The following is a 14,863-nucleotide window of genomic DNA, read 5'->3' as shown; positions in this document are numbered from 1 at the left end:
TTTTTGAGCTGTCATATCTCGGAAACCAGTGAACCGAATTGAATGAAACTTTGAACGTACACTAGCAATATATAAATACTTCACAAACTATAAAAACATAGATACTTTTTGAACGTTGAAAAAAGTTATCAAGGATTGACACTTTTTGGATTTTTCTCGAAAAAATGTAATTTTTTAAGTTAATGTCAATAAATTTTAGTGTTGATGTCCTAAGATTTTCCACTTCTGCTCTCAAGTAATCTTTAATCAGATATATTAGAGCCTATTTAGGTTAAAGGAAGAACACGTTTAGTAATTTTTGTGTGGTATTGTAAATTTGAATTATTTTCCTCTATATGGGTAAAAATTTCAACACAGTATAACTTAATTCGCCGTGAGAAAATATTACATTTCATCACGTTGTATTAAGTATCAATATATTGTTGATGATGATTAACCTGGGCTTGTTAGGGAAATATCTGTAAATAAAAAGAAAATCGCGTTAAGTACTGTTCCTTTGAATTCCAAGTCGAGTCAAGTACAAGACACTGAAGACGACCTTACAGTTGAGGTCGAAATACGTATCTGTCAAAGGATGCAAATTCTTAGTGGAATTCAAAGGAACAGTACTTAACGCGATTTTCTTTTTATTTAATACTAGCTGTACCCGGCAAACTTTGTCTTGCCTACTGCGTTTTTTGACGTTTTAAGTTTCTAGCCAAGACCAAATCCCCGGTCCCCGGTATGGAAGATCGATTTTCAAAAACTATCATTTTTTTCCATGTTTTATGCCTCATAAACCTTCCTTGGGTAAAAACTAACAGAACAAAACTAAGACGACCCAAATCGGACCATCCGTTCGCAAGTTATGCGCGGTCCCACGTATGCCACTGCATTTTTATATATATTTAATATTAATATATTGTTGATAAACGCTAAAAAAAATTCATTCAATTCGGTTCACTGGTTTCCGATATATGACAACTTAAAAATGAGTTGTCTAACAAATAGTGTTTTACCCGAACGGTTCTGACTCCGCGAAAAAATTATTCAATCGAGCCCAAATTTGTACCAATGATGCACATATAACAGGTTGATAAACAGTCAAAATTTGAGATTTTTTGATGCACTGTATGAAAAGTCACAGCATGTTGATTTTTTTTGTGGGAGAAAAAAAGTTGCCTATCCCAAACATTGTGGCCATCCCCTGTACTTTCCACAAGTGTATCTATAGCTATCAATGTCCCCCCATTTTACGGTACTCCAACCTACTGGGCCCGCCAGCAGTGCAGTGGAGAAACCTTGCACTTGCAACCATCCCAGTAGCAAGCCCATTCCCATTGGCCGCGAGTTCGCCTCGCCGCATTGGGGCAATTATGCATGCATTGTCTTATTGACTGAGACGCACTCCATCATTTGTGTGCTTCTCTGTGTACACACTTACCTACGTAAATATGAAAACAAACAGCCAACAAACCAACAGATGTAAATGTGCGAAAAATTTCCCTACGGGTTGGCGGGTTTGGGGTCTGGTCGAAAGAAAAGCTTTCGCTTTCTTGTGCCCATTCCGTGGCCCCATCCAGTGCAGTGCGCACTGCTGGCGCGTTTGTTTTCTTCAATTTAGTGCCACAAAGTGTTGGGAAAATTGACTGATTGATTGTGGTGTGCATGTAGGAACTGGAAACATGAGCGGAAGAATGTTGTTTGAATGCAGTTATCGGGAGAAGTAGATCACTTTTTCGGGATGGTTCAAATGGGATGGGATCGATTAGCCCAAATAGATAATGCTCAGCACACACAGTAAGTTTATCAGTATCTCGGACACAATATTTTCATGGAATGGTGTTCACTGTGAATTTGATAAATGAATGCCCTCCTAAATTAAGAAACCGTTTCTATTCTACTTCTGGACGTATCGTGTTAACTAAACCAAAACCAGTTATCAGCTTAGTGTTCTATGAGCATTCGAATAGCTAAAATTCAGAAGCTCTCCTTACCAGTTAAGGACAAACGTCTTGACATCCTGCTCTAACAGTGCATCAAAACTTCAAACGCACAAATCTCAAGAAGCAAGCTTCACCCAACAGTGCATTACATTATTCTGTTCTTGCTTACTTGTAATAAGCTTAAAATAAGAAGCTCAGGTGCGCTGGTTTTGTTTACGAAGAGATTTGTGCCCTCGAAATCGTGAGTAGGTGCCAAAGTCGGCCATTGTGGCGGCCATTTTGGGATTCTAACAAGTCTGTCCTTAATATGTTATGTTTTCGGAGAGGCACCTGGTAAGATGTTGCAATACAACAAAACACTCCTTCCATTTTTCGAAACTTAACCTACTTTAAATTTCTTCATCAGTCACTTTCTTTCAAAATCTTTTTAGTTCCTTAATAAGGAAGTTTTCCTAATAAAGGAAATTATCTAGCCCCTCTTCTTCTTCTTCTTTGTGGCTCCACATTTCCACTGGAACATGGCCGGCCTCTCTTCAACTTAGTGTTTTTTAAGCACTTCCACAGTTATAAATTGAAGAGCTTTCTTTGCCTCCCATTGCATGAATTTGTACATTATGAGGCAAGGATAATCACTATGCCCAAGGAGTCGAGAAAATTTCCTCGATCGGATTGGCGATCCATAACCTTAAACACTAGGCCAACTGGAGAGCCCCTCTTACACCTACCCTGATTCCTTTCCTTCGGAATCGTTTTGAATTACTCTTAAACCATAAGTCACCCTTCCTCCCCCACACTTAATTTTCGCAGAGATCGCTACCCCCTAGAGGAATCCATAGAGAAATTCCAAGAGGAATCTCTTGGAATACAGTATGAATTCCAGAAAAAGTCCGAAGAGAAACACCTGCAAGAAATTCAGGAGGAATTTTTTGAGAAATCCTAGCTAGAATACTTGCAGGAAGACCAAGAGAAGTTCCTTGATGAATCCCTGGAGAAAATCTCTGATGCAACTCCTGGAGGAATCACACCAAAGGTTTTTCTGTATGAATTCCAGGAGGATTGCTATAAATAATTCCAGAAAAAAATTCTCTGGATGAATGCATAGAAGAATTTGGGGGGTTGGGGTGTATCATAGTAGGCAGACATTTCTAGAGAAACAGTTACAAGTCGGACTCGATTATCCGGAGTAAGGTTTTGAAGCTCCCCAAAAACATATCTGAGGAACGAAACCACTCTAAAAAGCTGAAATTTTGACTGGTTACTAATCAAGGGTGATAAAATGTCAAAATTTCATATTTTTACAGATTTCCGATCTCTAGATATATGTTTGGTAAGCTTCCGAATCCGGATAATCGAGTCCGACCTGTACACCGTCTTCAGCCAGAAGCTAAACGAAAAGTTTTCCCCGACTGAAGCGGATAACGAACCCACACTCCGGGGCTTACGAGACGCCTAAACGGCCGACGCCGCTGACCGCTCGGCCACGAATCCAATTGCTTGAGGAGTCTGTAAAGGACTTGCTATTGTACATCCCAAATGCCAGGAAGAAATATGCGGAGAAATCCCGTGAGAATTGGTTGCGGTATTCTTGAGGGGTCCATAGAGAAGTTCCTTAAGGGATCACAGGTGGAATTTCTGAAGCAAATCCAGTTAGATTATCTTGAATTATCCTCGTAAGAATTTCTGAAGAAATCTCCAGAAGAAATATCTGGAGAAATCCCTAGAAAAAATTCGGAAGGTATCAAAGTATGAATCTCTAGAGAAATCCTAAGAAGCATTGTTGGAGAAATATTTTCAATGATTTCTAGAGAAATCCCATTAGGAATGGTTGGAGGAACTTCCTTCACCTTCCGTAACTCGCGCGGTTGACCACCGCTGTCAGCACCACGATAATGCTGAGTTCAAAAAGCGAGATTTTATCAACGTATTGTACAAAATACAACAGCGCGATCGCTCGAGTGTTAATGAAATACCTGAAGAAATACCAAAAGGAACCCTTGCAAGAATTGATCGAGATGTTCTTAAGGAATCCTTGAAGAAGTCCCTGAAGAGATCACATGAGGAATTATGCCCGGAAAACCCCCAGCAAGAATTCCTGGAGAAATCTCTACAGGCATACTTTGAAGAATTTCCGGAGGTACCGTAAGAGGAGTTCGAGGAGAATTTGCTGGGAGAACCGCAGGAAAAATTACTTGATGAGTCTTAGCTGCATTTTATGAAGGAAGATCAACAAGAGCTCATACCCATGGAACATTTTTAGTCAAATAGTGTAGAAGAGGTTCTTAGAACCATCATAAAACTAAAATAAATGGTATTAGGTTTTATGACGGTTCTAAAAACCTCTTCAAGACAAATTGGTCATCAATATGTTACTTGGCTGAAGGAATCCCATGAGGAGTTTCTGAGTTAATCTCCCGGATAAAATCTCTTGAGGAATTCCTGGATTCGGCCTTGAAGAAATCTCTAGAAGAATCAGCAAAGTAATGTTTGAAGAATTCCAGGAATCTTGTACCGACTTTTCGAACCCTCTAAGCAGAATATCCTCGGAATTAAAAGGTACGAAACTGATTACACTCATTCGAATTCCAGGAAGATTTCCCAGAAGAATCCCAGCAAGAATGCTGGAGGAAATCTCTTGAGGAGCCCATAGAAGATTGCCTGAAGATACCACGGTTAGAATTTCTGAAAGAGTTTAAGAAGAAATTGCTGGAAGAATCACTTCTGGAAAATCCCAGGAATATTGTTTTGGATAATCCCAGCGAGAAGTTTCTGAACGAATCCCTTAGGAAATATCTAGAGGAATCCCTGAAAGAATTCCTAGAGGTATTACAGTAAGAAAATCTGGAGGAGACCTAGGAGAATTTGCTGGAAGACAAAACCACAGCAAGAATTGTTTGAGGAACTGCAGCTAAAGGTTTTTGGAGGGCCAAGACGAGCTCATGGAGAAAATCCATCTGGAATTTCTGGAGGTATTGGTTGATTTCCGATCGTCTAGATAATTTATGTTTTTTTTTGGCGCTATATCGGTTTCCGTTTTTTCAACAACCGGTGAGATTAAAAGCCGACGTTTCGAATGTTTATTCATTTATCCACAGGGCAAACTACAAATTTCACATTTAGTAACTTATTAACATATAACATACAGATTATACAAATGACTTACACTGGAGGTATCCCTGAGAAACAAAAACCTGAAGGAAATTCTATTGCTCTATGCGTGGGCCTGGAAAACTTTTCCTTAAAATCCCTAGTAAAATGTCGTGAAAGATTACTGCGCTCTTTTCTAAAGGAATCGCTGGAGATTTATTCGAAGAAGTTAATGTAGGAATATATGAAGTAATCCATGTAAAATTTTCTGAAGGAATCACCAGTGCAATTTCCGAAACAATCTTCGCAGGAATTTCTTAAGCAATCCCTGGAAGTTTTTTTTTTTAAAGAATCCGTTAAAAAAATTCTAGATGAATTATTGGAGAAATTTACGAATAAATCCTTGTACAGATTGCTAGAGTAAATTTCTAAAAGTTTTCCTTAAAAAGCCACAAGAAGATCTGAGGAAATCTCTGAAGGATTTTCTATAGGCATCACTGGAAAAAAATACTGAATACATACATACCTAGGGAAACTTCAAAAAACAAACCTAGGACGATTTTCTGGAAGAATTTCTGAAGCACTACAAATTTTCTGAAAAGGATCTCTTTGAATTTTTTGGAACAATCCCTAGTGAAAGTTCGAATGAATCCTTGGAAAAATTTCTACAGCAATCCCTGAATGAAATTTCTGGGGGAAACCTTGAAAGTGGGGAATCTTTGAATATTTTCCAAAGAAATCCCAGGAGAAATTTCCAAAGGAATGTTTGGAAGATTTTTCGGAAAAAAACGGAGGAACTTTTGCTGGATGTTTTGAAGAACGCCCTTGAGAAATTTCTGAATAAGTATTTTCTGATGGAATACCTGACGAATCTCACCTAAGCAAATTTCTTATATTTATTAGAAGAAGTTTCCTATATCATATAGTGTGCTTTTCTAACATTTCTCAAACAATCTTTGGAGGAATACCTGAAAAAATACTGAAGGAATCCCGGGAGAAATCATTGTCATAATTTACAACTTTTCCCTCCACTAGAGCACTACGCGAACAGTGATCGTGTTGACTACAATGCTAATTTAATTACAGTCTGTAGTTCATGCTCTTATTTAATTTCCCAGTTGTTCTTCAGAGAGCTGATGGCGTGGTTGGATTGCTCCAAGGAGCATCCACTTACAAAAGCATACGTGTAATCCGTTATCTCGGGACTGCACCTAAACTACTTTTGACCTACCCGAGTGTTCAGTACAATTTGTTAAGACTTCGGTTTGATTTCTATTGGTTTACCTTGAGATTTTGCAGGCGGTAATTATTTTCTACAGAACAATTTATAAGCAGTCTGACAGCCCGACCACGAACGAATAACTGCTATACATAACTGCAGAATACCAAATTCAAGTATCATACCTAAACAAGATATCCTGGTATTGAAAATAGCTTATGAGGGTATTTAGTAGATCAGCCATTTCATAGAAAAACAATGTAGTGCAACTCTGATAATTTTGAAAACTTTGTGGGTTTGTACATCATTAAAATTAAGGGGCTGTCCATAAACCACGTGGTCATTTTTTGGGACTTTTCAACCCACCACCCCCACCCCCCGCCTGGTCATTAGTCCATACAAAAATTTTTATTTGTCCATACAAAATGGTCATTGGCCGAACTCCCCCAAACGACCACGTGGTTTATGGACAGCCCCTAATTATACCCGATTGTTTTTATATTGTCATTAGGGTGACCGCCCGGATAAAAAATACAATAGAAAAACATAGGATTCTTATGTAACAGTACCATTGAATACAATGCTCTTACAATAGAATTCAATGTTAAAATAACAATAAAAAAAACAATAGAATCAATTGTTTTCAACAATAGAATCAAATGTGAATGAGCATTTCACATTGAATTGTATAGGTTGTTAAGTATCGTAACAATACAAAAAAAGCCTTTTTTCCATACAACTTTTTTCGCAAAACAGAAAATTCTAATGTTAATGAAATGTTGTTAATGCCGATACGTGGAATAAAATATACCATAGATTTTTATGTATTTGTATTGTTTTGAACAGTTATATATGCCAAGAACATTCTGTTTTGAACTGTGATCTAACATCAGATTCAATGGTTTGGGGATGGTTTTCTATTGTGATACAGAAGATTTTTATGTTTTCGAATTCTTGCCAACAGTGAAATGTATGGTAAACGTATTGTTTTGAGCAGTGATTTTATTGTTGATTCAACATTTCATTCAATGGTTTGTCAATTGTTTTCTATTGTTATAAAGAACATACTGTTTTGTACTGTTATTAACATTGAATTCAATTGTTTACGAATGGTTTTGTGTTGTGATACAGAAGATTCTCATGTTTTTGAATTGTCAAAACATTGAAATTAATAGTAAATGAATTGTTTTGAACAGTGATTTCATTACTAGTTCAAAATTGGATTCAATGGTTTGTGAAATGTTCTCAATTGTGATAAAGAACACACTGTTTTGTATTGTTTTTAACATTGAATTCAATTGTTTAAACATGGTTTTCTATTGTGATACAGAAGATTCTAATATTTTAGAATTGTTAAAAACAGTGGAATGAACAGTAAACTTATTGTTTTAAACAGTGATTTCATTACTAGTACAACAATCGATTCAATGGTTTAGGAATTGTTTTCAATTGTGAAACCGAACATATTATTTTAAGCTGTTTTTACATTACATTCAATTGTTTCGGAATGGTTTTCTATTGTAATACATAAGATTCTAATGTTAGTTAAAAGTACAATTAACGTATTGCTTTGAGCAGTGATTTTATTACGATCGAATATTCGATTCAATGGTTTGGTAATTGTTTTCTGTTGTGAACCTAATGTTATCAAATGAAATTGTTCAGTCAAATTTGACAAAAATGTTAGACGTTTTGAAATGGGTTTCTTGTTGTACTGCAAATTAAGTAAACCACATTTTCTATCTATACATTTGGACTAGAAGCAAGACTAGAAGGTTACATATATTAAGCTGCCTTTTAAGTACATATTCTTAGCTTGAACAATCATATAATATATGGATCACTCATGTTGTAAATCGTGTGATGTTTAATTGCATTAATGGTTGAAGCATACGCTCCCATGCCCCACCAGCCAGATAACTGGGTTAAGCAGACATAGCATTATATGTGGCAACACTATAAGCGGCATGATGGAACCGAGCCGAGCGCGCTAGTGTTGTTAGACCACTAATGTAGTTGCATTAAGTGGGTGATGAGGTACAAAAGTAACATTATAGCGTGCTTTACCATTTTTGTAGCACTTAAAACACTCGATAGACTACAACTTGCAGAATACAGCATACTATGGCGTCGAATTTAATAGTTAATCCATGAGAAAATGATTAAATTCAATTCCATAGTATGCATGCATTTCAGTCTTTAAGAGCGAACCTATATTATAAGACTGTTCAAAGCGTTCATATGCACAAGATGGTGCTATATAACCCTGTGATAATAAGGAAATAAACAGGAAAATCAGCCCCAAAAGAAAGCAAAACATAACTATCTTCACAAAACAAGTTTGTTAAAATTTGGCTACGAAAGCTTCTATATTTTCAATAAATCTTTAAATATTCAGATCACTTTTGTTTAATTTGAAGTATTGTCTTACTGCATTAATGGTTGTAGCTTAGGCTCCCGTGCCCCACCAGCCAGATAACTGGGTTTAGCAAACATAACATTATATGTGGCAACACTATAAGCGGCATGATGGAACCGAGCCGAGCGCGCTAGTGTTGTTAGACCACTAATGTAGTTGCATTAAGTGGGTGATGAGGTACAAATGTAACATTACAGCAGGCTTAACCATTGATAGCATTTAAAGACACTCGACAGATTACAGCTTGGAGAACAATCATAAACTGTGTTGAATTCTACAGTAAATCCACAAGAAAATAAAACTAACGAATTTCAATCAGTCGCATGCATGCACTCCAGGCTTAAAAAGTGAATCAATATTTGAAGATCCATCAATGCGTCCTAATCAAGTCCAAATGCAAAAGACGATTTTAATATGGTAGCTGGGGTTTCGATAAATTTCGATAAACAATCGTTCGACCGTCGATCCACCTCGAAATCGTCAGCGTGCTGTTAACCACTGCAATTGACCGGTTTGTGTGTCGGCGAGGCAAGCCAACGAGCGTATGGACCGACAACAGGAACAACTTTGTCGGTGCAGCGAATCTACTGAAGAGACCAACGAAACTCAAGAAGGCATCCGACGAGCAAGCGACGCCGGAATCGAGTGGTGTTTTAACCCGCCCGAGGCACCCCACTTCGGCGGAATCTGGGATGCGTCTGGAATGTCCTAACACACAGCACTGATATGTCATTCCCGAGGTCATTCCATCCCGCCCTTGCCATCCGTTCGGCATACTTAACGGCCGCTATATCCTGCACCTTCTTGCTGACACCTCCTCATGGTTGCTGGGCGGAGACTCATCCTTCATCCGGCACGTCCTTCACCCAGCTGCATCGGTGCAGCCAGACTCAGATTCGCCTGGGAAGATACAAAATGCGCGGTTTATTGGCTTCGGGTGGTGGCGCAATATTGTTCGTGCAGTTGAAAATCGGAATTTTTGACACGCGAAAATCGATTTTTCTCCTAAACCGTGTGTCGGACGTACGTCGGGCACAGTGCGCTGGATAGAGGGCCAGGTCCGCTGTCCAGCGCCCTACGTCCGACGTTAGGTTTCACGTATGGATTTTGATAAAATTCGATTGTCGGGTGTGTGGAAACTTCGGGTTTCAACCGCGACGACAATATTCCCAATGGCAAATCCATACTATATGGCGTCCGGAAGTTTGATCAACCTAAAATCAGAATTACATCAAATACTGAAACACAAAACGAAAACAAAACCGTAGGTATTTACTTAGCGATTCACGGTGCCGGGTGGCAATTCAACCGTCGAACGTTTGCGGGCGACTCGCGGTGTGCAGTTCGTCGAACATCAACCCTCAACCGCTCCAGTTTGCTGTTGGCGTAGATTTCTCTCTCGATTTTCGTTCATGTTCAGCCTTCCTTGATGAGTTACCTGTTGGGCGAGATCTTGGTTGGTGATATCCGTAATTTAGAGAGAAATATCGAGGTCATTATACTTACAAATTAGAAATCAATTTCACTGCAGCCGAAGAAGTTGAGTTGAAATTTTGCAATCAAAACAATCACGCTTAAAATTTATAACACAAAAGAGTGTGAGTGTTACGCAAAATCGACCAAACTCCATGGCACTCATCTGGTGTCATGGCATTCGATATGAAACTTAATGATAACAATTGAATTTTATGTAGATCTACTGTATGCCCATCAAAATGATAGAAAACATTGTTACCATGAAATCTAATGTTAATCTACTGTATGCCCATAGAAACTAATGTTACAATGAAATCTAATGTTAACCTATTGTAATCGTTACAGCAAATGAAATTTTGGAATGTGCTTCACAATACATATACAATAGAAATCACTGTTAACATAAGATTCTATTGTTTTTATACAGTTTTCACAATGGATTTAATGGTTCATTTTTATACGGGCGATTTTAAACTTCTTTGTCTGTTAGGAAGCCATGCATTGAATCGTAGTTTTGAGGAAAAATACGTTGAATTGTGTATAGGTGCAAAAAATATACAATTATTTTAGTCTCTTCAACCTGGCTTTATAGTTTCATCAGAAAATTCAGGAAATTTGGTGTACCATATCAAAAAATCAGAGATGTATGTGTTTTAGTGTGTGAGATATATTTTTTGTAAAATAAAAGGTCAAATTTTCCCATGCAAAACATTTTTTTAATTTGTTTATATTTTGAATCCTTACAAAAGTATGGATACCAAAAACATCGGGATCACTCAAAAAAGCAATACAAGGCATAATTATAAAATAAAATATCAGGAAATTTTAGAGCAGTTTATCTTAAAATATATGACTCTCTGTATTCAATTAATCATATCTCAAAAACTAAAAAACAAACATCTAGCGGAGGTCCAGAAATAGAACTTTTTTATTGCATAATCTGAAAGTAAACTAGATTAAAAATACACATTCCAAATTTCATAAAGATCAGAGCACTACAACCAAAGTTACAGCTCATTGTAGCGTGCACCCTCCATGAGGGCAAAGCAAAGCGCGAAACTTTAGCCGCAATCTTCTCTAAATGGTGTTCTCGACAATTGCCGTTACGGTAAACTGAATGGTTCACATTTCATAATTCATAGCAGACTCAAAAAATACTTTGTTTGAACTTTTTACACTAAAAACAATCATTTTTCCGTTCAATGTGGATTTTTATGCGACATTTTGTTTTTTTCCATTGAATTGAACCTTTGAAATACGAACAGTTTAATAAAAAAAAGTTTGCAAATCGGTCACCTAGTTTTTAAAATATCGTGAACACCGTAACGGCAATTCTTATTGCGGAGATTCCACCTGTTTAGACTCCTGCGCGAAAATTAGTTGCGTGGATTTTTCTTGCGTATGCCCACAGACATAAAAACAGACCGCGTCCTGGTGAATATTTTACGCTGCGTTGTATAGCTAGTATACTCTCAGAATATACAATAAAAACTGTTTTTTAATCATCGCAAGGTATGTCACCCCTTTTTTATTTTAAGTCGTTTATTTGATAGGCCCAAACGTCAGAAGGCTTTACGGAGCCGCATAACTTTTTATCTGATTGATATTAGTTTACCAATTAGAATTACAATCATTCTGTAATCAAGAATTATAGCACTGTTTTTTTCTTCTCCTTCGTACGCATCGTTGACATCCTCCGCTTGTTGGTTGAGTCGTTCGTTTCGTATGGTGATGAAGAGCTCTTCCCGTCACAATCGTCGTCGTTGTCGTTATCGTCTATCGTGATGATCTGTTGCACTTATGCTTCGTCGTCGGCGTCTACCTTTGTTTGTCTTTCTGCAACTAGGGTATATGTGCCATCATTAATCTCCCGCACCCATATTTATCCTATGCGAAAACAAGCGATTACGGCACCGATTGATTCCGTTCTTTTTGTTTTCATGGGTGCTCACTTTTAAGAAAAAATACAAAAATAAGAAACAAAACAAACAGCGCTTCTAGTCCTTTGTTTTTCGTAGGATGAAAATGGGAGCCACATGCTTAAGCAGGGAACAAATACCCTAATTGTCTTCCCCTTTGTAGTTTTGTGGCTTTCGTGTTGTTGGTGGATTGTATACTGTTTATCGGTGGGAAGTCGCGTCGGAGAACGGGGTTTTGATAAAGCTGTACCAATCGCTGTAAACAAACACGTTTCTGTCAACTTAGAACCTTCTGGGATCCACCCACGCATCTCACCACCATTAACAGAAAGCTTGATGATTGCGCTTTCTGTTAGTGGTGGTGAGGTGTGTAGGTGGAGTTCAAAAGGCCTCAAGTCGATAGAAACATGTTTGTTTACAAAATATTGTTGTGGCCTTTTCAATTGTTGGTCTTGATATTGTTGTGCTTATTTTGATACAGTAGAGCGGTATTATTGTTCATCATTTCAATAAATACACATTTACGGGTGTTATGGAGCTGTAAACTTTTAACATCCGAAAGTTGAAACTCAATGTCTCTTTCGAGGAATTGATGCACTTTTTCAACATCGGGTCGCGATCTTAGTCGTGATGGCAAAACGCTGAAGTCCACCACTAAAGTATTCCTTCTGATACTAGCCAATTTATGATACGATGTATGCGAGCAAAAGTAAACGCGTCCGCTGAATACGAGGAATAAGGATGTAACCCCTTGATTGAAAGGGCTTACTTTGCCTACCAATGCATGCCTGCTGTCATAGTGTGTATGAGGAAGAAAATACTCAACTTGATATAATGTAAATCGAAACTAATATTTTTTGACAAGTGGTCAAAAGTCTAAAAAAATGGCTAACCTTAGAGCACATTTTGCATGAAATAACTTATGATCTAATTCCATAATTCCATAGTCTGATTCCATAATAACAATAATAATTAAAACTATTTTGGTGCTGATATTTATTCAAAAGGGTGCTCCTGTTGTTAATGTATCAGTCCGTTAATAGTCAGAATTGATTTCACCTAATTCAATTTCTCTCTAGTGGACATACAATACTGAAATTAGCACTATTCATCAAAAAACCTGAAATCATTTTTTTTTTTCAAACCAACCACAGTTCTTGCAGCAGCATTCTCAACCTGTTCAGCTTTTTATTTCGGCCCAATTGAAGGTACAATGTTAACCCACTTGCAAATCCTGCAAGCAACCAGATCCAAATCAATGGATAGCATGCATTTCTCGATTTTCTGCATCCTATCCCATCCAGGTCACAAGTGGGACCATTTGGTAGACAGACACGCATGCATGCAGTATGCTGGATGCAAACAACATTTTAGATACTCCATCGAAAGTTCACTTTTCTCCCGTATTCATCCCAGCTAAACCGTCCGGCTTAAAAGGCTGACTGCAAGAGCACACGGCACTACTCGGCAATCACGGTTCAACCGGTCCAATTTGTTGCCAGTCCTTACTTTGGCTTCCTGGCCCGGGATCTATCCGTCCTCCGGTAGCAGTGCAGACGGTGTCACCTACTCTACTTCTACTTTTGCTGAAAAAAAAAGCACGTTTTGCTGGTGTTTGCAGAAAAAAGCACCGAGCAACGTCGATGGAAGGATCCAGCCCGGGTGATGTTAGCTGATGGCATCTAGGAAAGTCGATGGTCTCAAATTTGAAACCAGTTTTGCTTTTAGGTGAACCGTGTCGTCCACGAACAAGACTCTCCAACCAGCTGCGGTGGAGTGGCATGCTAAAAATGTGTGTCAACAAAAACGCAGATAAATCAGCGAACTTTTTCGTCTGATGATCGTCTAGCTGATTTATTGGATCTGAGCTACTTTTTCAAGTTTCAGGGCAAAACTAATAATTGGAAAATGAGCGCCATAAAAATATGGAGGTATCGTTAGCAATAGTTCACTCAGCTCATCATCCGAAAGAAATTCGGATAGAAAGGTGTATGTTAGTAATTGGATGACTGAAACCGTTGTGTTCTTTTACCTAAGCTGCCGAATTATTCACGGTTCGTTTACTCCTGTTTCACTCTCTTGAATGTTAACCCCAGTTAGATGTAAAGCTTTTTCTGAGTGCGAATATGCTCCCCATCAAAAACAAATCCTCGTATTTGCTGATACCCATGACAAACACGGCGTATACAATTTACAGTAATTTGATAGCATCCGAAAAACCTCTGAACCTCTGATTTTTATGAGCTCACCCATTACACCATTGCTGCCTCGATAAACGCTAGGAAAAACTGAAATTTAACACCGCTAATACCGCTCTGACGTCAACGACAAATTAGACAAATGGGTAAACTCGTTGATCAACCAGCCGGTAATTGGCGGTGTAAGCAATCACTTGCCACTTGCCAAATTCGCACCACGTACGATGATAAATCATCAACTTTGACCAATCGAAACCATTCGCACATGGCACAATTAGGGAAAACTAACCAACGCTGATCGACGGTTTTATAGTTTGGTCATTTACGATGGTTGCGTAGTGCATGCGTGTGCCATCAATTATTGTGACGGCATTAAATTGTTACTAACGAGTTGGATACAATTAAAATTGCATATGCCAGGTGATGGATTTAGGCTGAGCAATTTTGATAAATTTATTAAACACAATACATGTGTCTAAGTGGAAAGGTAGCCTATCAAGGACAAATGTGTCGGAGGATGATGACGAATCTACGATCACCATATTTAACAATGAACTCTTAATTGTATTTCTCTTAAAAAATTTCCAGAAATTTCTCGATGAATTACTTTTTCAAATTTTGCA

The 14,863-nt window shown here is 38.0% G+C and overlaps 1 protein-coding gene and 1 long non-coding RNA gene across 2 annotated transcripts in view; both read right to left on the bottom strand.

The window, feature by feature from the left end:
• LOC109431038 (myosin-IIIb-like) overlaps positions 1-14,863 on the bottom strand; it is a 428,015-nt gene that overhangs the window by 313,690 nt on the left and 99,462 nt on the right. The window lies entirely within an intron of this gene.
• On the bottom strand, positions 6,748-10,585 carry LOC115262770 (uncharacterized). The gene is made up of 3 exons (XR_003895460.2): positions 10,154-10,585; positions 9,924-10,085; positions 6,748-9,861 (listed from the first exon to the last, which is right to left on the bottom strand). It is a non-coding gene; the product is annotated as an uncharacterized LOC115262770 (long non-coding RNA).

The sequence above is a fragment of the Aedes albopictus genome, chromosome 3, assembly GCF_035046485.1.
Source record: "Aedes albopictus strain Foshan chromosome 3, AalbF5, whole genome shotgun sequence".
Classification (NCBI taxonomy): Eukaryota; Metazoa; Arthropoda; class Insecta; order Diptera; family Culicidae; genus Aedes; species Aedes albopictus.
Note: the sequence above shows the minus strand (reverse complement) of the source record. Positions and strands in the feature narration are given on the sequence as shown.